The 20,518-nt window shown below is 51.3% G+C and overlaps 1 pseudogene; it reads left to right on the top strand.

The window, feature by feature from the left end:
* Positions 1 to 17,837: 17,837 nt before the first annotated feature.
* LOC136002978 (ciliary microtubule associated protein 1A-like) overlaps positions 17,838 to 20,518 on the top strand; it is a 63,319-nt pseudogene continuing 60,638 nt past the window's right edge.

The following is a 20,518-nucleotide window of genomic DNA, read 5'->3' as shown; positions in this document are numbered from 1 at the left end:
GCAGTTCCCAGCACCGCCCCTTGCCACCATTTTTTTGGGCCATTCGGCCTGGGAGCTGGCTGCTCATGCTCCACCATGCTGGCAGCCGCAGCTGCCGCTTCTCAGCTCTCCCTGCAGGTAACACAAGCGCCTGGCAGGGACCAGAGCGCTTCTCATGCATCCCTGGCCAAGAAGCACAGCAGCCAAACAAGTTGTGGAAGGCAAAAAGTCTGCTCGTCATCGCTACATGTCACGCTTTGGAAGAGATGCCACGGTACCACTCACCTCTTCTTCCTCTTCTTCCTCTTCTTCTTCTTATTCTTCTTCTTCCTCCTCTTTTGTGCATGGTCAGTCCCACAACTCCTTGTCAAGGTTCTCCCTCTGCAGGAACCGCGGACAGCTTGGCCTCTATTCCTGCTGCTGCTCTCTGCAGCTCTGGGACTTGCCTTTGCCAGCCTGCAAGGGATCTTTTCTCAGGCTAAACTGAAGAATGCCTCAGCCTACTCCTGGCTACACTTGGGCTTGAGCTAATGCTTGTGAGCCTGGCTTCTGAAACAGAGTCACAAAGGGAAAAAAAATGACATGAAATAACATAACATGAAATAACATCAAATCAAGAAAATTAATAAATTAACAACAAAATAAAATACAATTCATTGTGTTATGTGTCCTTGAAATTGATTTCGGAACTGAAACCCCTCTGTCCCTTCAGGCAAACAGTCTCTTAGATATTGGACTGCCGGACAGGAGAGAAGAGGAGAGGAGAGGAGAGGAGAGCAGTTCTGCTCTGTCAGGCCTGCAGTTCTGCGTGACAAGCCCTGAGCGAGCCCTGAGGCCTCCATACATGATACCACAGGCAGTATTGCTACTGGAAGGAAGGCTGCACTGGCAACAAATCCACACTGTCTTTTTGCAAAAAAGGGACTCTATGAGGTTGCTTACTCCCCTATTTTGTAGCTACAGGGACTGATTTGGAGCCAGCACCCCAAAGGCTTCCTCCAAAGGGCTGCACATATGCGGCTGTGTCACCCCCATGTCACAATGCCAGCACCCGGCAACGCAGTGGTCACCAGGCTCCACGCAGGATCCAGAGGAGCAGCCTCCCGTGTCCACTGCCAGTGCTGGCCCGGGGGCAGCCACAGCACATCTGACAGGAAGCACTTGAGGAGCTGCTGGAATTGCAGGCCAGGGGCTGAGGGAAGAAAACCTTGCATGAGGCTGCTGGAGGTTCTCCGCTGCAAGACAATCTGCTGGCAGGGCCACCTTCCAAGCTCGGCTCATGGATGCAAATCCTTTTCAACTGGATAGCAGTGGCAAGACCAAGGCAACTCCTTCTTGAGGAGCACTGCAGAGCTCACCATCCTCATCTCCTACAGAGCAACGCTCAGGAGCCGAAAGAGATAGGATGTCGAGGGCTTGCAAGGGCTTGCAAGGCCTTGCAGTGCTTTGGAACACCCACTGGTGTCCTACACAGGGACAGCAAGGATTCTTGCCCACAAGGTCTATCAGCTCAGAGGCACTTGGGCACTCTGGCAAGTCCGCGACATAGCTCCAGCTCAAGGGAGGATAGGGCTTGGGCAGCTCCTGGGAAGCATGAGCAGCCTGTGGGACAAGGAGCCAGGTCTGGCTCACATGCTCAGGGAACAGCCCATGGCCAGCACTGGGCTCAGCAAGCAACTTTTTCCCCCGGGGCACATTGGCACTGGTCCCCGGCGGTTTTTTGCCTTCCTCTGCAGTTCCCAGCACCGCCCCTTGCCACCATTTTTTTGGGCCATTTGGCCTGGGAGCTGGCTGCTCATGCTCCACCATGCTGGCAGCCGCAGCTGCCGCTTCTCAGCTCTCCCTGCAGGTAACACAAGCGCCTGGCAGGGACCAGAGCGCTTCTCATGCATCCCTGGCCCAGAAGCACAGCAGCCAAACAAGTTGTGGAAGGCAAAAAGTCTGCTCGTCATCGCTACATGTCACGCTTTGGAAGAGATGCCACGGTACCACTCACCTCTTCTTCCTCTTCTTCCTCTTCTTCTTCTTCTTCCTCTTCTTCTTCTTCTTCTTCTTCTTCTTCTTCCTCCTCCTCTTTTGTGCATGGTCAGTCCCACAACTCCTTGTCAAGGTTCTCCCTCTGCAGGAACCGCGGACAGCTTGGCCTCTATTCCTGCTGCTGCTCTCTGCAGCTCTGGGACTTGCCTTTGCCAGCCTGCAAGGGATCTTTTCTCAGGCTAAACTGAAGAATGCCTCAGCCTACTCCTGGCTACACTTGGGCTTGAGCTAATGCTTGTGAGCCTGGCTTCTGAAACAGAGTCACAAAGGGAAAAAAAATGACATGAAATAACATAACATGAAATAACATCAAATCAAGAAAATTAATAAATTAACAACAAAATAAAATACAATTCATTGTGTTATGTGTCCTTGAAATTGATTTCGGAACTGAAACCCCTCTGTCCCTTCAGGCAAACAGTCTCTTAGATATTGGACTGGCGGACAGGAGAGAAGAGGAGAGGAGAGGAGAGGAGAGCAGTTCTGCTCTGTCAGGCCTGCAGTTCTGCGTGACAAGCCCTGAGCGAGCCCTGAGGCCTCCATACATGATACCACAGGCAGTATTGCTACTGGAAGGAAGGCTGCACTGGCAACAAATCCACACTGTCTTTTTGCAAAAAAGGGACTCTATGAGGTTGCTTACTCCCCTATTTTGTAGCTACAGGGACTGATTTGGAGCCAGCACCCCAAAGGCTTCCTCCAAAGGGCTGCACATATGCGGCTGTGTCACCCCCATGTCACAATGCCAGCACCCGGCAACGCAGTGGTCACCAGGCTCCACGCAGGATCCAGAGGAGCAGCCTCCCGTGTCCACTGCCAGTGCTGGCCCGGGGGCAGCCACAGCACATCTGACAGGAAGCACTTGAGGAGCTGCTGGAATTGCAGGCCAGGGGCTGAGGGAAGAAAACCTTGCATGAGGCTGCTGGAGGTTCTCCGCTGCAAGACAATCTGCTGGCAGGGCCACCTTCCAAGCTCGGCTCATGGATGCAAATCCTTTTCAACTGGATAGCAGTGGCAAGACCAAGGCAACTCCTTCTTGAGGAGCACTGCAGAGCTCACCATCCTCATCTCCTACAGAGCAACGCTCAGGAGCCGAAAGAGATAGGATGTCGAGGGCTTGCAAGGGCTTGCAAGGCCTTGCAGTGCTTTGGAACACCCACTGGTGTCCTACACAGGGACAGCAAGGATTCTTGCCCACAAGGTCTATCAGCTCAGAGGCACTTGGGCACTCTGGCAAGTCCGCGACATAGCTCCAGCTCAAGGGAGGATAGGGCTTGGGCAGCTCCTGGGAAGCATGAGCAGCCTGTGGGACAAGGAGCCAGGTCTGGCTCACATGCTCAGGGAACAGCCCATGGCCAGCACTGGGCTCAGCAAGCAACTTTTTCCCCCGGGGCACATTGGCACTGGTCCCCGGCGGTTTTTTGCCTTCCTCTGCAGTTCCCAGCACCGCCCCTTGCCACCATTTTTTTGGGCCATTTGGCCTGGGAGCTGGCTGCTCATGCTCCACCATGCTGGCAGCCGCAGCTGCCGCTTCTCAGCTCTCCCTGCAGGTAACACAAGCGCCTGGCAGGGACCAGAGCGCTTCTCATGCATCCCTGGCCCAGAAGCACAGCAGCCAAACAAGTTGTGGAAGGCAAAAAGTCTGCTCGTCATCGCTACATGTCACGCTTTGGAAGAGATGCCACGGTACCACTCACCTCTTCTTCCTCTTCTTCCTCTTCTTCTTCTTCTTCCTCTTCTTCTTCTTCTTCTTCTTCTTCTTCTTCCTCCTCCTCTTTTGTGCATGGTCAGTCCCACAACTCCTTGTCAAGGTTCTCCCTCTGCAGGAACCGCGGACAGCTTGGCCTCTATTCCTGCTGCTGCTCTCTGCAGCTCTGGGACTTGCCTTTGCCAGCCTGCAAGGGATCTTTTCTCAGGCTAAACTGAAGAATGCCTCAGCCTACTCCTGGCTACACTTGGGCTTGAGCTAATGCTTGTGAGCCTGGCTTCTGAAACAGAGTCACAAAGGGAAAAAAAATGACATGAAATAACATAACATGAAATAACATCAAATCAAGAAAATTAATAAATTAACAACAAAATAAAATACAATTCATTGTGTTATGTGTCCTTGAAATTGATTTCGGAACTGAAACCCCTCTGTCCCTTCAGGCAAACAGTCTCTTAGATATTGGACTGGCGGACAGGAGAGAAGAGGAGAGGAGAGGAGAGGAGAGGAGAGGAGAGGAGAGGAGAGGAGAGGAGAGGAGAGCAGTTCTGCTCTGTCAGGCCTGCAGTTCTGCGTGACAAGCCCTGAGCGAGCCCTGAGGCCTCCATACATGATACTACAGGCAGTATTGCTACTGGAAGTAAGGCTGCACTGGCAACAAATCCACACTGTCTTTTTGCAAAAGAGGGACTCTATTAGGTTGCTTACTCCCCTATTTTGTAGCTACAGGGACTGATTTGGAGCCAGCACCCCAAAGGCTTCCTCCAAAGGGCTGCACATATGCGGCTGTGTCACCCCCATGTCACAATGCCAGCACCCGGCAACGCAGTGGTCACCAGGCCCCACGCAGGATCCAGAGGAGCAGCCTCCCGTGTCCACTGCCAGAGCTGGCCCGGGGGCAGCCCCAGCACATCTGACAGGAAGCACTTGAGGAGCTGCTGGAATCACAGGCCAGGGGCTGAGGGAAGAAAACCTTGCATGAGGCTTCTGGAGGTTCTCCGCTGCAAGACAATCTGCTGGCAGGGCCACCTTCCAAGCTCGGCTCATGGATGCAAATCCTTTTCAACTGGATAGCAGTGGCAAGACCAAGGCAATTCCTTCTTGAGGAGCACTGCAGAGCTCACCATCCTCATCTCCTACACAGCAACGCTCAGGAGCCGTAAGAGATAGGATGTCGAGGGCTTGCAAGGGCTTGCAAGGGCTTGCAGTGCTTTGGAACACCCACTGGTGTCCTACACAGGGACAGCAAGGATTCTTGCCCACAAGGTCTATCAGCTCAGAGGCACTTGGGCACTCTGGCAAGTCCGCCAGATAGCTCCAGCTCAAGGGAGGATAGGGCTTGGGCAGCTCCTGGGAAGCATGAGCAGCCTGTGGGACAAGGAGCCAGGTCTGGCTCACATGCTCAGGGAACAGCCCATGGCCAGCACTGGGCTCAGCAAGGAACTTTTTCCCCCGGGGCACATTGGCACTGGTCCCCGGCGGTTTTTTGCCTTCCTCTGCAGTTCCCAGCACCGCCCCTTGCCACCATTTTTTTGGGCCATTTGGCCTGGGAGCTGGCTGCTCATGCTCCACCATGCTGGCAGCCGCAGCTGCCGCTTCTCAGCTCTCCCTGCAGGTAACACAAGCGCCTGGCAGGGACCAGAGCGCTTCTCATGCATCCCTGCCCAAGAAGCACAGCAGCCAAACAAGTTGTGGAAGGCAAAAAGTCTGCTCGTCATCGCTACATGTCACGCTTTGGAAGAGATGCCACGGTACCACTCACCTCTTCTTCCTCTTCTTCCTCTTCTTCTTCTTCTTCTTCTTCTTCTTCCTCCTCTTTTGTGCATGGTCAGTCCCACAACTCCTTGTCAAGGTTCTCACTCTGCAGGAACCGCGCACAGCTTGGCCTCTATTCCTGCTGCTGCTCTCTGCAGCTCTGGGACTTGCCTTTGCCAGCCTGCAAGGGATCTTTTCTCAGGCTAAACTGAAGAATGCCTCAGCCTACTCCTGGCTACACTTGGGCTTGAGCTAATGCTTGTGAGCCTGGCTTCTGAAACAGAGTCACAAAGGGAAAAAAAATGACATGAAATAACATAACATGAATTAACATCAAATCAAGAAAATTAATAAATTAACAACAAAATAAAATAAAATTCATTTTGTTATGTGTCCTTGAAATTGATTTTGGAAATGAAAACCCTCTTTCCTTTCAGGCAAACAGTCTCTTAGATATTGGCCTGGCGGACAGGAGAGAAGAGGAGAGGAGAGGAGAGGAGAGGAGAGGAGAGGAGAGGAGAGGAGAGGAGAGGAGAGGAGAGGAGAGCAGTTCTGCTCTGTCAGGCCTGCAGTTCTGCGTGACAAGCCCTGAGCGAGCCCTGAGGCCTCCATACATGATACCACAGGCAGTATTGCTACTGGAAGGAAGGCTGCACTGGCAACAAATCCACACTGTCTTTTTGCAAAAAAGGGACTCTGTTAGGTTGCTTACTCCCCTATTTTGTAGCTACAGGGACTGATTTGGAGCCAGCACCCCAAAGGCTTCCTCCAAAGGGCTGCATATATGCGGCTGTGTCACCCCCATGTCACAATGCCAGCACCCGGCAACGCAGTGGTCACCAGGCCCCACGCAGGATCCAGAGGAGCAGCCTCCCGTGTCCACTGCCAGAGCTGGCCCGGGGGCAGCCCCAGCACATCTGACAGGAAGCACTTGAGGAGCTGCTGGAATCACAGGCCAGGGGCTGAGGGAAGAAAACCTTGCATGAGGCTGCTGGAGGTTCTCCGCTGCAAGACAATCTGCTGGCAGGGCCACCTTCCAAGCTCGGCTCATGGATGCAAATCCTTTTCAACTGGATAGCAGTGGCAAGACCAAGGCAATTCCTTCTTGAGGAGCACTGCAGAGCTCACCATCCTCATCTCCTACAGAGCAACGCTCAGGAGCCGTAAGAGATAGGATGTCGAGGGCTTGCAAGGGCTTGCAAGGGCTTGCAGTGCTTTGGAACACCCACTGGTGTCCTACACAGGGACAGCAAGGATTCTTGCCCACAAGGTCCATCAGATCACAGGCACTTGGGCACTCTGGCAAGTCCGCCAGATAGCTCCAGCTCAAGGAAGGATAGGGCTTGGGCAGCTCCTGGGAAGCATGAGCAGCCTGTGGGACAAGGAGCCAGGTCTGGCTCACATGCTCAGGGAACAGCCCATGGCCAGCACTGGGCTCAGCAAGGAACTTTTTCCCCCGGGGCACATTGGCACTGGTCCCCGGCGGTTTTTTGCCTTCCTCTGCAGTTCCCAGCACCGCCCCTTGCCACCATTTTTTTGGGCCATTTGGCCTGGGAGCTGGCTGCTCATGCTCCACCATGCTGGCAGCCGCAGCTGCCGCTTCTCAGCTCTCCCTGCAGGTAACACAAGCGCCTGGCAGGGACCAGAGCGCTTCTCATGCATCCCTGGCCAAGAAGCACAGCAGCCAAACAAGTTGTGGAAGGCAAAAAGTCTGCTCGTCATCGCTACATGTCACGCTTTGGAAGAGATGCCACGGTACCACTCACCTCTTCTTCCTCTTCTTCTTCTTCTTCTTCTTCTTCTTCTTCTTCTTCTTCTTCCTCCTCCTCTTTTGTGCATGGTCAGTCCCACAACTCCTTGTCAAGGTTCTCCCTCTGCAGGAACCGCGGACAGCTTGGCCTCTATTCCTGCTGCTGCTCTCTGCAGCTCTGGGACTTGCCTTTGCCAGCCTGCAATGGATCTTTTCTCAGGCTAAACTGAAGAATGCCTCAGCCTACTCCTGGCTACACTTGGGCTTGAGCTAATGCTTGTGAGCCTGGCTTCTGAAACAGAGTCACAAAGGGAAAAAAAATGACATGAAATAACATAACATGAATTAACATCAAATCAAGAAAATTAATAAATTAACAACAAAATAAAATAAAATTCATTGTGTTATGTGTCCTTGAAATTGATTTCGGAACTGAAAACCCTCTGTCCTTTCAGGCAAACAGTCTCTTAGATATTGGCCTGGCGGACAGGAGAGAAGAGGAGAGGAGAGGAGAGGAGAGGAGAGGAGAGGAGAGGAGAGGAGAGGAGAGGAGAGGAGAGGAGAGGAGAGGAGAGCAGTTCTGCTCTGTCAGGCCTGCAGTTCTGCGTGACAAGCCCTGAGCGAGCCCTGAGGCCTCCATACATGATACCACAGGCAGTATTGCTACTGGAAGGAAGGCTGCACTGGCAACAAATCCACACTGTCTTTTTGCAAAAAAGGGACACTATTAGGTTGCTTACTCCCCTATTTTGTAGCTACAGGGACTGATTTGGAGCCAGCACCCCAAAGGCTTCCTCCAAAGGGCTGCACATATGCGGCTGTGTCACCCCCATGGCACAATGCCAGCACCCGGCAACACAGCGGTCACCAGGCCCCACGCAGGATCCAGAGGAAGAGCCTCCCGTGTCCACTGCCAGAGCTGGCCCGGGGGCAGCCCCAACACATCTGACAGGAAGCACTTGAGGAGCTGCTGGAATCACAGGCCAGGGGCTGAGGGAAGAAAACCTTGCATGAGGCTGCTGGAGGTTCTCCGCTGCAAGACAATCTGCTGGCAGGGCCACCTTCCAAGCTCGGCTCATGGATGCAAATCCTTTTCAACTGGATAGCAGTGGCAAGACCAAGGCAATTCCTTCTTGAGGAGCACTGCAGAGCTCACCATCCTCATCTCCTACACAGCAACGCTCAGGAGCCGTAAGAGATAGGATGTCGAGGGCTTGCAAGGGCTTGCAAGGGCTTGCAGTGCTTTGGAACACCCACTGGTGTCCTACACAGGGACAGCAAGGATTCTTGCCCACAAGGTCCATCAGATCACAGGCACTTGGGCACTCTGGCAAGTCCGCCAGATAGCTCCAGCTCAAGGGAGGATAGGGCTTGGGCAGCTCCTGGGAAGCATGAGCAGCCTGTGGGACAAGGAGCCAGGTCTGGCTCACATGCTCAGGGAACAGCCCATGGCCAGCACTGGGCTCAGCAAGGAACTTTTTCCCCCGGGGCACATTGGCACTGGTCCCCGGCGGTTTTTTGCCTTCCTCTGCAGTTCTCAGCACCGCCCCTTGCCACCATTTCTTTGGGCCATTTGGCCTGGGAGCCGGCTGCTCATGCTCCACCATGCTGGCAGCCGCAGCTGCCACTTCTCAGCTCTCCCTGCAGCTAACACAAGCGCCTGGCAGGGACCAGAGCGCTTCTCATGCATCCCTGGCCAAGAAGCACAGCAGCCAAACAAGTTGTGGAAGGCAAAAAGTCTGCTCGTCATCGCTACATGTCACGCTTTGGAAGACATGCCACGGTACCACTCACCTCTTCTTCCTCTTCTTCCTCTTCTTCCTCTTCTTCTTCTGCTTCTTCCTCTTTTGTGCATGGTCAGTCCCACAACTCCTTGTCAAGGTTCTCCCTCTGCAGGAACTGCGGACAGCTTGGCCTCTCTTCCTGCTGCTGCTCTCTGCAGCTCTGGGACTTGCCTTTGCCAGCGTGGAAGGGATCTTTTCTCAGGCTAAACTGAAGAATGCCTCAGCCTACTCCTGGCTACACTTGGGCTTGAGCTAATGCTTGTGAGCCTGGGTTCTGAAACAGAGTCACAAAGGGAAAAAAAATGACACGAAGAAACATAACATGAAATAACATCAAATCAAGAAAATCAATAAATTAACAACAAAATAAAATAAAATTCATTGTGTTACGTGTCCTTGAAATTGATTTTGGAACTGAAACCCCTCTGTCCTTTCAGGCAAACAGTCTCTTTGATAATGGACTGGCGGACAGGAGAGGAGAGGAGAGGAGAGGAGAGGAGAGGAGAGGAGAGGAGAGGAGAGGAGAGGAGAGCAGTTCTGCTCTGTCAGGCCTGCAGTCCTGCGTGTCAAGCCCTGAGCGAGACCTGAGGCCTCCATACATGATACTGCAGGCAGTATTGCTACTGGAAGTAAGGGTGCACTGGCAACAAATCCACACTGTCTTTTTGCAAAAAAGCGACACTGTTAGGTTGCTTACTCCCCTATTTTGTAGCTACAGGGACTGATTCGTAGCCAGCACCCCAAAGGCTTCCTCCAAAGGGCTGCACATATGTGGCTGTGTCACCCCCATGTCACAATGCCAGCACCCAGCAACGCAGCGGTCACCAGGCCCCACGCAGGATCCAGAGGAGCAGCCTCCCGTGTCCACTGCCAGAGCTGGCCCGGGGGCAGCCCCAGCACATCTGACAGGAAGCACTTGAGGAGCTGCTGGAATCACAGGCCAGGGGCTGAGGGAAGAAAACCTTGCATGAGGCTGCTGGAGGTTCTCCGCTGCAAGACAATCTGCTGGCAGGGCCACCTTCCAAGCTCGGCTCATGGATGCAAATCCTTTTCAACTGGATAGCAGTGGCAAGACCAAGGCAATTCCTTCTTGAGGAGCACTGCAGAGCTCACCATCCTCATCTCCTACGGAGCAACGCTCAGGAGCCGTAAGAGATAGGATGTCAAGGGCTTGCAAGGGCTTGCAAGGGCTTGCAGTGCTTTGGAACACCCACTGGTGTCCTACACAGGCACAGCAAGGATTCTTGCCCACAAGGTCCATCAGCTCACAGGCACTTGGGCACTCTGGCAAGTCCGCAAGATAGCTCCAGCTCAAGGGAGGATTGGGCTTGGGTAGCTCCTGGGAAGCATGAGCTGCCTGTGGGACAAGGAGCCAGGTCTGGCTCACATGCTCAGGGAACAGCTCATGGCCAGCATTGGGCTCAGCAAGGAATTTTTTCCCCCGGGGCACAGCTGCCATTTCTCAGCTCTCCCTGCGGGCAATACAAGCGCCTGGCAGGTACCAGAGCGCTTCTCATGCATCCCTGGCCAAGAAGCACAGCAGCCAAACAAGTTGTGGAAGGCAAAATGTCTGCTCGTCATCACTACGTGTCACGCTTTGGAAAAGATGCCACGGGACCACTCACCTCTTCTTCTTCTTCTTCTTCTTCCTCTTTTGTGCATGGTCAGTCCCACAACTCCTTGTCAAGTTTCTCCCTCTGCAGGACTTGAAGGGTATCCCCTCGCTCCAAACGCCTAAAAATAAAAGACAAGTAAGACAGTTATTAGGAGTCGTAGGTTATTGCAGACACTGGATCGAGGACTATAGTAACAAAGTGAAGTTTTTGTATCAAAAGTTAGTGGGAGAAGGGCTAATGAAATGGAGCCCAGACGATGAGCAAAACTTAGAAAACTTAAAAACTGATCTGGTGAACGCTCCCGTATTAAGTCTACCTGATATCAAAAGTCCTTTCTATCTATTTGTAAATACTGAAGGGGGAACAGCATTTGGTATATTAACTCAGGATTGGGCAGGAAGGAAGAAACCTATAGGCTATCTGTCAAAACTGCTAGATCCAGTTAGGAGGGGATGGCCCACTTGCTTGCAAGCTATAGTAGCCACGGCTCTCTTAGTTGAAGAAGCTAGAAAAATAACTTTGGGAGGAGAATTGAAAGTATATACACCCCATAATATACGGGGGGTCTTGCAACAAAAAGCAGACAAGTGGATTACGGATGCAAGACTACTGAAATATGAGGGCATCCTTATACATTCCCCCAAGTTAGAACTCGAGACTACAAGTTTGCAAAACCCGGCCCAATTCCTGTATGAGGAACCGAGTGAAAACCTAACCCATAATTGTGTACAATTAATAGAATATCAAACCAAAATTAGAGAAGATTTAGAGGAAGAAGAACTGCAAGATGGGGAAAAACTATTTGTAGATGGGTCATCCCGAGTAGTAGATGGGAAGCGAAAATCAGGATATGCTATAATAGATGGCAAGACCCTAAAAGTAAGGGAATCAGGTCCTCTTAATGTGACCTGGTCTGCTCAGGCTTGTGAACTATATGCTGTATTGTGGGCTTTACAAATACTAAAAGATAAAATAGGAACTGTCTTTACCGATTCCAAATATGCCTATGGAGTGGTTCATATGTTTGGAAAAACCTGGGAGGAACGCGGTTTAGGGAACTCCCAAGGGAAAGGACTCATACATGAAGCATTGATCAGGGAGACCCTAGAGGCTCTGAGAGGACCTAAACAAATTGCAGTAGTACACATAAGGGGTCACCAAAAGGGGGTGTCACCTCAAATAAAGGGAAACAACATAGCAGACGAAGAAGCAAAGAAAGCCGCTTTACTAGTACTAAAAGAGGCAGAACAAACGCAAATTAAAGTAAATCATACCATGAGCTTTATCATCCAAGAAAAAGAAAAACTCAAGCAATTAGGGGTCACTGAAAAGGAAGGAAAATGGTTGTTATCGGATGGAAGGGAAGTTCTCCCGAAGGGGGCCGCATGGAGAATAATGAGGGAATTTCACAGGCAAACCCACTGCGGGGTACGGGCATTAGTGGACCAATTTGGGGCTAAATATATGTGTATAGGAATATATGATATAGCTAAGAAAATTGTTGGAGAGTGCCTCACATGCCAGAAAGTGAATAAGCAACAACTTAGAGAAAGAGTACAGGGAGGGCGTGAGTTAGCAAAAAGACCCTTTGAGAAAATACAGATTGATTTTACTGAGCTTCTAAAAGCTGGGAGATATAAATACCTTCTAGTTCTGCTGGACCACTTGACTCATTTTGTAGAAGCCTTCCCAGTAGCTCGAGCCACAGCAAAAACTGTGGCCAAAACATTGTTAGAAAATATTATACCACGGTACGGAAACATAGCAGTAATTGACTCTGACAGGGGGCCCCATTTCACTTCGAAAGTTATTAAGGAGATTCTAGGTCCCTTAGGAACTAAGTGGGAATATTATACACCATGGCATCCTCAAAGCTCAGAGAGGGTAGAAAGAATGAATGGTGAAATTAAGAGACAGTTAACCAAATTAATAATCGAAACAAAAAGGAGTTGGGTAAAATGTCTACCTTTGGCCCTATTAAATGTGAGAACACAACCCAGAACAGACACTGGAATTTCCCCTTTTCAGATGTTATATGGAATGCTGTATGACCTAGAAACACCTATCGAACACCCGAAGGTAGAGGAAAAAGTATTGCAGGAATATATTGTGGAACTTATGAAGAGAAGGCGGGAATTAATACAAAAAGGACTGATAGTACAAAGACCACCTCTAGACATTGCAACACATAAAATTAAACCGGGAGATAAAGTATTAATTAAAACTTGGAAAGAATCGTCTCTAACCCCCCGCTGGGAGGGGCCTTTTCTTGTCTTGCTTACCACAGATACTGCAGTCCGGACCGCTGAAAGGGGGTGGACTCACGCTGATCGAATTACAGGACCAATTCGGAATCCTCACTGGGAAGCGACCAAGAATCCGGACAATCTGAAAATTACCTTTCAGAGGAAAACAGATGAGTGAAATTATCTTTTGTAACAACCTAAGCTGTATTTGTTATCCTTTTATTTGTATAAGTGTAGAAATTGTAAAGAAAAGTGGTGGGTCCATTGTCCCTATGGGAGTCCTCCTAGCGGTATTTGTTGTAAGTGTTACAATAATGGGAGGAAACTAACTAACTGAGCACTTTGAGTGGGGCGGGTAGCAACTAGAAAACTGATAAAGGATTCTGAAGAGTGGTGGGATAATTTTACAAAAAAAAAAAAAAAAAAAAAAAAGAGGTATAAATCCTGTTTCCAAACAGACGAACTTTGTCTGATAAAAGCTAAGACCGTACAGGTACTTTGCTGAAAAGCAGTAGCTAGAGTGAGGTGTGGAGCTTGGGAAGTTGGGAACTGAAAGATAAAAAAATAAGGGTGTTTGTAAGTCAAGGCCGATTAAAATAAAGGAGGTTCCCCTGAAGAATACGACTGCTGCCAAGAAGATGGTACACCTCGCTGCTCTAGGCAACAGAGTAGGCAAGGAAAAAGGCAGAGGTGTACTACTGTGGGGACTGGGGTTAATGAACCACCTCCAGGAAGGGCTCAAGAGACTCCTTGACTTACAACTCCCAAAACAAACCATCTCAAAACTTCCCCGGAACCTCCTAGCCCTCTCTGAAAACAAATGTAAAATTCTAAGAGATTGTCAGAATGCCTGGAATGCTAATGGCAATAGAAAAGTCACACCACTCTTCTCAACCCTAAATCTAAGCATTTGGATAATAGGTCTATTACAAATGGTATCAGGGTCAGCCCAAGGAAGAGAAAACCCCCACCAGCCTTATAAATGGAGCTTAATTAGGTGGGAAGACCAACAAATTATTGCCCAGAAACCTGTAGTGGGAAGCCCCAGCTTTAAGACGACTCTTTGCCAACCGGTACCCATAAAACCATGTCTAGACTTTAAGGGCTTTTACTTTTGCCCTACCTCTAACCCTGGGAAAGGGTACTGTAACCATCCCAACTCATATTATTGTGACTATTGGGGATGCGAGACGGTAGCATCAGATTGGCCCCCAGGCGGAGGAAGAGACAAATTCCTGTCTGTGTGGTGGGGACCCTATGGATGTATTCCTCCTAAGCGAGACTCCAAGGGTGGAGCGATATTACCTGGGAATTGTAAGCATTTATACATTAATATATCCAATCCCACAGACCCCATCTGGCAAATAGGAAAAACTTGGGGAGTAAGGTACTGAGAACCTGGGACAGATAGGGGAGGTCTTATTTTTATAAAGAAGGAAGTAGCGAGACCCACTCCTCAAGCAATAGGTCCCAATATAGTAGTTAAAGGACTAAAAAAAGTCATACCCTTTGGAGCAAACAACTTTGACTACTAGCAATTCCTTGATCACGACTAGTACCTTACTGCCCATGAGAGAAATAGTGAATGAAAATCCCCTATGGACAGTCATGCAAGCAGCTTATAGCATGTTAAATGAAACTAATCCTAATGTAACTACTAATTGTTGGCTGTGTTATGATACCAAACCTCCTTTTTATGATGCCATAGGGGTTAACAGCACCTATAACGTAAGCAGTGATTCTTCCTCCCACTGTCAGTGGGATGATAAGAAAAAGGGAATAACCATGCAACATGTCACCGGAGTAGGAGCTTGTATAGGTAAAGTACCGAAATCTAAGCAATCGCTCTGTAGTACTATCCAACCGGAAAGAAACCAAACCAAAACATGGATTATTTCCCCAGGTGGGGCTAGATGGATATGTTCTGAAACGGGACTCACCCCGTGTATATCTCTAAGTATGTTCAATGACTCACGGGAGTATTGTATACTAGTTACCATTATCCCGAGAATATTGTATCATCAGGAAAGTGTACTGTGTGATCATTGGGATACTGGACATTACCTCATAAAAAGAGAACCAATCACAGCTATCACAATAGCCACGTTGTTAGGAATCGGGGCAGTAGGAGCAAGGACAGGGATAACCTCTCTTATTCAACAAAAACAAGGTTTCAATTCTTTAAGAGCCGCCGTTGATGAAGACCTAGAAAGAACTGAGAAATCAATAACTGCATTAGAGAAATCTTTAACTTCATTATCGGAGGTAGTATTACAAAATAGAAGAGGAATGGATCTCCTCTTCTTACAACAAGGAGGACTGTGTGCAGCTCTAGGGCAAGCATGTTGCTTTTACACAGATCACACAGGAGTAGTAAGAGATACTATGACCAAGTTATGGGAGGGTTTAGAAAAATGAAAGAAAGAGAGGGAAGCGAAGCGGAGCTGGTACGAATCCTGGTTCACCCAATCCCCCTGGTTAACTACTTTGTTATCTACTATAGCAGGACCTTTAATAATATTAGTGTTAATTCTGACCTTCGGGCCCTGTATATTAAATAGAGTTATCGAACTAGTAAAAAACCGATTAGAAGCCGCTCACTTAATGTTATTGAAAAAAAACCTGTATGAGCAGATAGAAGAAGACAGAGGTGTTGAACACGAAACTTCCATCCTTTCTCTAGCACGAGAAACTATTATCCGGTTTGATCAACAAAATGATAAAAATAAAAAGGGGGGATTGTAATAAACCCATGTTGTAAATTTGTTAATCAAACCGGTACGTTATCTTGTGCAAACATTTATGAAACAGTACAACCGGGGAAATGTATTGGAGTTGTGTGGGTGAGGTGAGCTGCGCGTGTCCGGAGGGGTGGGGTCGCTGCCTGCGGTGTGGAGGGAAAATGTTGCCTCCGTCCCGCGACCACCGGAGAGCCTGAGGAGACCCCCCCCGGCAACCAGACGCGCAGCCGCAGGAGACGTCGGGCCAAGCTGTATCAACTTGGAAATCTACCTGGAGACAAAAAAACTATAAAAGAGGGACTCTGGTGGGGGTGGGTTGCGTGCCGTTGGTAGAGCTGAGACTCCCCGGCCACCCAGCGCTGTTTTGCCTGTTTACTGCTTGCTTAATAAATTCTAATTGGATAATTAAAACTGGCATATGATTTGCGATCCTCCTTTATACTACTGTTTTGCCTGTTTACTGCTTGCTTAATAAATTCTAATTGGATAATGAAGATTGGCATACGGTTTCGCTTGTAACAGCCATGAATAAAACACAGAGTGGCACAGAGCTGATGTCAGACATCTGCTCTGGTTGTGGCTGGGATGGAGTTCTCTTCCCAGCAGCCCATGTGGTGCCGAGTGTTGGGTTTGTGAGCAAACCAGCGTTGCAGCTGCGAGCGCTGGTTGTGTTCGATGCTGTGGGCAGGAGTGCGGACCCAGCGTGTGGTGCCCGGGCCGGGTGCTGAGCTGGGCTGTCCCTTGGGCAGGGACAGGCTGGAAGGCTCGTGGAAAAGGGACATATTTTAAGGAGCAGAAACACAACCTCCTCACGTTTTCCTCAGCGTTCGCTCCAAACTGAGAATCGGCGGGAACCCGGAGGATCCTCTTTGTCTGAACCCAAGCAGCAAGAAAGAGACACTGACGAGAGATGCCCCTTTGCGCAGACCGGGCTGAACTTTGCTCAGCTCTAGGGGGATGAAGCAAACGACTTGCAGAGGGGCTGCAAGGCTGCTCCAGCCCCGCAGTGACAGCAGGGCCACTCTGGTCCCTTCAGGGGGATTCGCTCTGGGGACAGAGGAGCGAGGGCGACACGGGCAGGAGCAGCCCGGGGCGAGGGAAGAGCCCGAGCCGCTGCGGCTCTGGGGCCATTTCTAGTCAGGCCGCGCAGCGGACACCCCCGTTGCTATGGCAGCGGGGGCTCTCCAAGGCCGGCCCCGCGCGGCGCAGCCCCTGTCGCTATGGGAACGGGTCCTTCCCCGAGGGCGGCGCGCTCCATGGGGGCGGCGGGCTGGCTGAGCGCCGCGCCGTGCGGCGGCGGGGCCGGGCGGGAGTTCGGCACGGCCGGGGGGTGGCGGGCCGAGCAGCCCCGGTTCCCCCGGGCGGGCAGTGGGAGCCGGTGGGGGTGCAGGAGGGGAAGCTCTCGGCCCCTGGATTCCCCGAGCGCGGCTGTCGGGGCGGGCTCAGGGAGGAGCTGGGCTGAGAGCTGCGAGGCGCTTCCCGCATCCATCCCTGGGGCGGGCGGGCTGGGGCTGGTGGGGCAGAGGAGCCCCAGGGGTGAGCCCGGGTGGGGTCCGCTGTCACCAGCACTGTCCCGCGGGTGAGCGGGAGGAGGGGCCGGTGCCGTGGCCAGCACGTCCCCAGCCAGGGCAGCACTGGGCGGCAGCAGAGGGGTCAGGGCTCCGAATGCGGAGCAGCCCGAGCTCAGCGTCCTGTTCCCAAATCCTCTGCGCACTTGGGGTGCAGCGTGCGGGTGTTGTGATGACAGCAACAGCTCTGTGCCGTCACCCCTCAGGGGCTCTCTCCGGGCAGCACCTCGGTGAAGGTGTCAGGAGGATGGAGCCAGGCTCTTCTCGGTGGCAGCCAGTGGTAAGACAAGGGGTAATGGGTTCAAACTGGAACACAGGAGGTTCCACTTAAATTTGAGAAGAAACTTCTCAGTGAGGGTGACAGAACCCTGGAACAGGCTGCCCAGGGGGGTTGTGGAGTCACCTTCTCTGCAGACATTCAAACCCGTCTGGACACCTTCCTGTGTAGCCTCATCTGGGTGTTCCTGCTCCAGCGCGGGGATTGGACTGGATGAGGTTTCAAGGTCCCTTCCAATCCCTGACATTCTGTGATTCTGTGATTCTGTGAAGGTGCAGGAGACCCACGGGCAGCGGGAGCAGCTGCTGGGGCGAGAGAAGGAGCAGCGGGCGGCTCGGCTGCTGTGGCAGCGGCAGGACGCGAGGCAGGAGCAGGCAGAACTGCTGGCGCAGCACCAGCAGCGCCTGAGTGCGCTGGAGCAGCAGCACCAGCTGGAGCGGCTGCGGGAGCTGCAGAGGTGAGAGCGGCACCAGCGGCACACGCGTGGGGCCGCTACCCCCGGTCTGGGCAAAGGAACCAGGGAATGGTTTGGGGAGGCGGTGAAAGGAGAAAATCGGAGTCCAGAAGCGCTGGGTTGTGGGCAGCTGGGTGGCTCGTGGAGTGGGGGTTCGCTTTGTAGGTGGACACAAGGATCTGGCTGGAGACATCATGTCAGAATGGAGGCGCTGTGTTTTGAAAGGAGTTGTACCCCATGTATTCTCTACCCCAAATCCCTTTTGTTTGGGTGAACGAGTCACTGACATGTTTTGGGTCAATGAAAAATCTGATTTTGGAGAAGCCCATAAACCCCAGATGTGTCCGTCCCAGATGTGTCCGTCCCAGATGTGTCCATCCCAGATGTGGATGCCAGTCAGTGGGATGCCCTGTGACAGCCCACCGTGCTGGCCCAGCTCCTGGGACCTGGTTCCACATACGTGTGCACACACACATATACATGTATACACACACACCTACATACACGCGCACGCATGTGCGCACACACCTGTGCAGATATTCTCACAGAATCCCAGGATGGAGGGGCAAGGATCACCTGGTCCAACCTTTCCTGGCACAAGCCCGGTCTAGATGAGCTGGCCCAGCGCCCCGTCCAGCTGAATCTTTAAAGTCTCCAATTTTGGGGAATTCACCACATCCCTGGGGAAATTATTCCAATGGCTGGTGGCTCTCCTGGTGAAAAATTTCCTTCTTGTGTCCAGTCAGGATCTCCCCAGGAGTAGCTTGTACCCATCAGCCCTTGTCTGTTCCCTGGGACTCCTTGTACAAAGGGCATGTCCATCTTTGTAGCCACCCTGGAAACACTGGAACATGGTGCTGAGCTCTCCCTGAGCCGCCGTTTCTCCAGGCTGAACAAGCCCGGTTCTCTCAGCCTTTGCTCGTATGGCGGCTGCCCAGTCCTTTGTTCATCTCTGTGGCCTTTCTCTGGACCCTCTTCAGCCTGTCCACATCTGGCTTGGCTGAAAGGGACTTAATTTTCTTCATGCAGTTATATAATTATTACTGCAGTAATCTGAGGGTATGAGGGAAAGAATGATTTGGGGAGGACAGGACACTTTTTATAGCCGTCACGTGTTTTGCAACACAGTGTTTGTTGGTCCCTGCCAAGACGATCACAGAGGTGGTGGCTGGGGTTCTGTGATGGAAATGCTTTTGTTCTGGTATTGAAGCCCAAATCGCCTCTAACAGTCTTAGAGCAGTGAATCTGGAAGTGTTGGTTTGCCTCAGCAGGCAAAGCCTCTGCTCCCCACCAGAGCTCTGTGACCGCTGTGTCACTTGTCAACACCGTCACTGAGCGCAAGGGCAGTGTAAAAACCGGGTGCTTTGGAAAGCTCCCCTGCTCTCTGCTGACGTTCCAAATCTGTCTCATGTGCACCCTGAAAATACGCATTGAGGCAGGAAAGCAGACCTCAGGAAGGTCTGGCCCTGCAGGCTGGACGTCCCCAGCCCTGGATCAGCCAGGTGATGCAATAGCACAGCCTCCCGATGTCATAGTGCGTTTCCATGACAGTCCCAGGCTGTCCCCAGGGTCCCCTGGCCACTGACACCACAACCCCTCTTGCCAGATCTCTGGCTGCCCTCACTGCTCGCCACGCTCTGTGCCGCAGAGACGAAGCAGACGCAGACATTGTCATCCTCATCCCTTTTGACGGCCGCGGCTGAGACAGGTGAAGTCCTGAGACTCTTCCGTCTCTGCCCTAGTTCAGCATCAGAGATGAGCTCCATTGTGCCTGAGGGGATTTGCATCCCCAGGCCTTGAACAAATCCAGTGATGAGGAATCCACAGCTGCTCTGGGCAACCTGTTCCAGGGTCTCACCCACCTAATAGTGAAAAATGTTCTTTTATCGAGAGCATTGGTATTCTCTGGTGAGACAGGACTCGCATGGTACAGGACCAGGATGTCACCAGTGGGTGATTGAGATGGCTCAGAAAACCCCCGTCAAAGATATTAGCAAAAGTGGTTTTAATATGATGTTGTAAAAGCGCGACATGCCATCGAACTTGGTTAAAGTTCACTATTACTGTTCGGCACAACCATTTGAACAGTGATTGAAAACTCCTAAGGCACAGGTCAAAGTACCAAGACACTCTTCTGCTCTTTCCTCAGGTTTTATCAGCATCTCACAGCATGGACGGAGCCCGGGTGGGGACTTGGAGACCTCATGGCCCATGGGGCCCCATCATGGCCCAGTTCACCAGCCCTGGACCCAAATACTCAGTCCAAGGAACAACAGGTAAAACAAGGATCCGAGTGGTGTGTTGAGCACACCCGTGGTAAAATCAGCTACAAACCTGTTTCCCTTTTTCCCCCTTCTCAGAGAAGCCCCCTGCTCCTAAAACCTTCCCACGCAAACCCAGTACATGTGAGGTTTGTTTGTTTGTTTGTTAATTTTTATTTCTCTATGATTATCACTGGAGCCAGACTGTCAGGCGGTCCAGTTTCTTTTTAAGATTATTTAGCAATGCAGTTGCAGAAGCTTTTATGCTTAGAGATTTACTGTTTGTTACTACAAGGCACAGTACAGCTCACCTTTATTACTCTTGGAGGAAAAAGGATGGGA

This window comes from Caloenas nicobarica, unplaced genomic scaffold (genome assembly GCF_036013445.1).
Source record: "Caloenas nicobarica isolate bCalNic1 unplaced genomic scaffold, bCalNic1.hap1 Scaffold_97, whole genome shotgun sequence".
In the NCBI taxonomy this organism is placed as follows: domain Eukaryota; kingdom Metazoa; phylum Chordata; class Aves; order Columbiformes; family Columbidae; genus Caloenas; species Caloenas nicobarica.
Note: the sequence above shows the minus strand (reverse complement) of the source record. Positions and strands in the feature narration are given on the sequence as shown.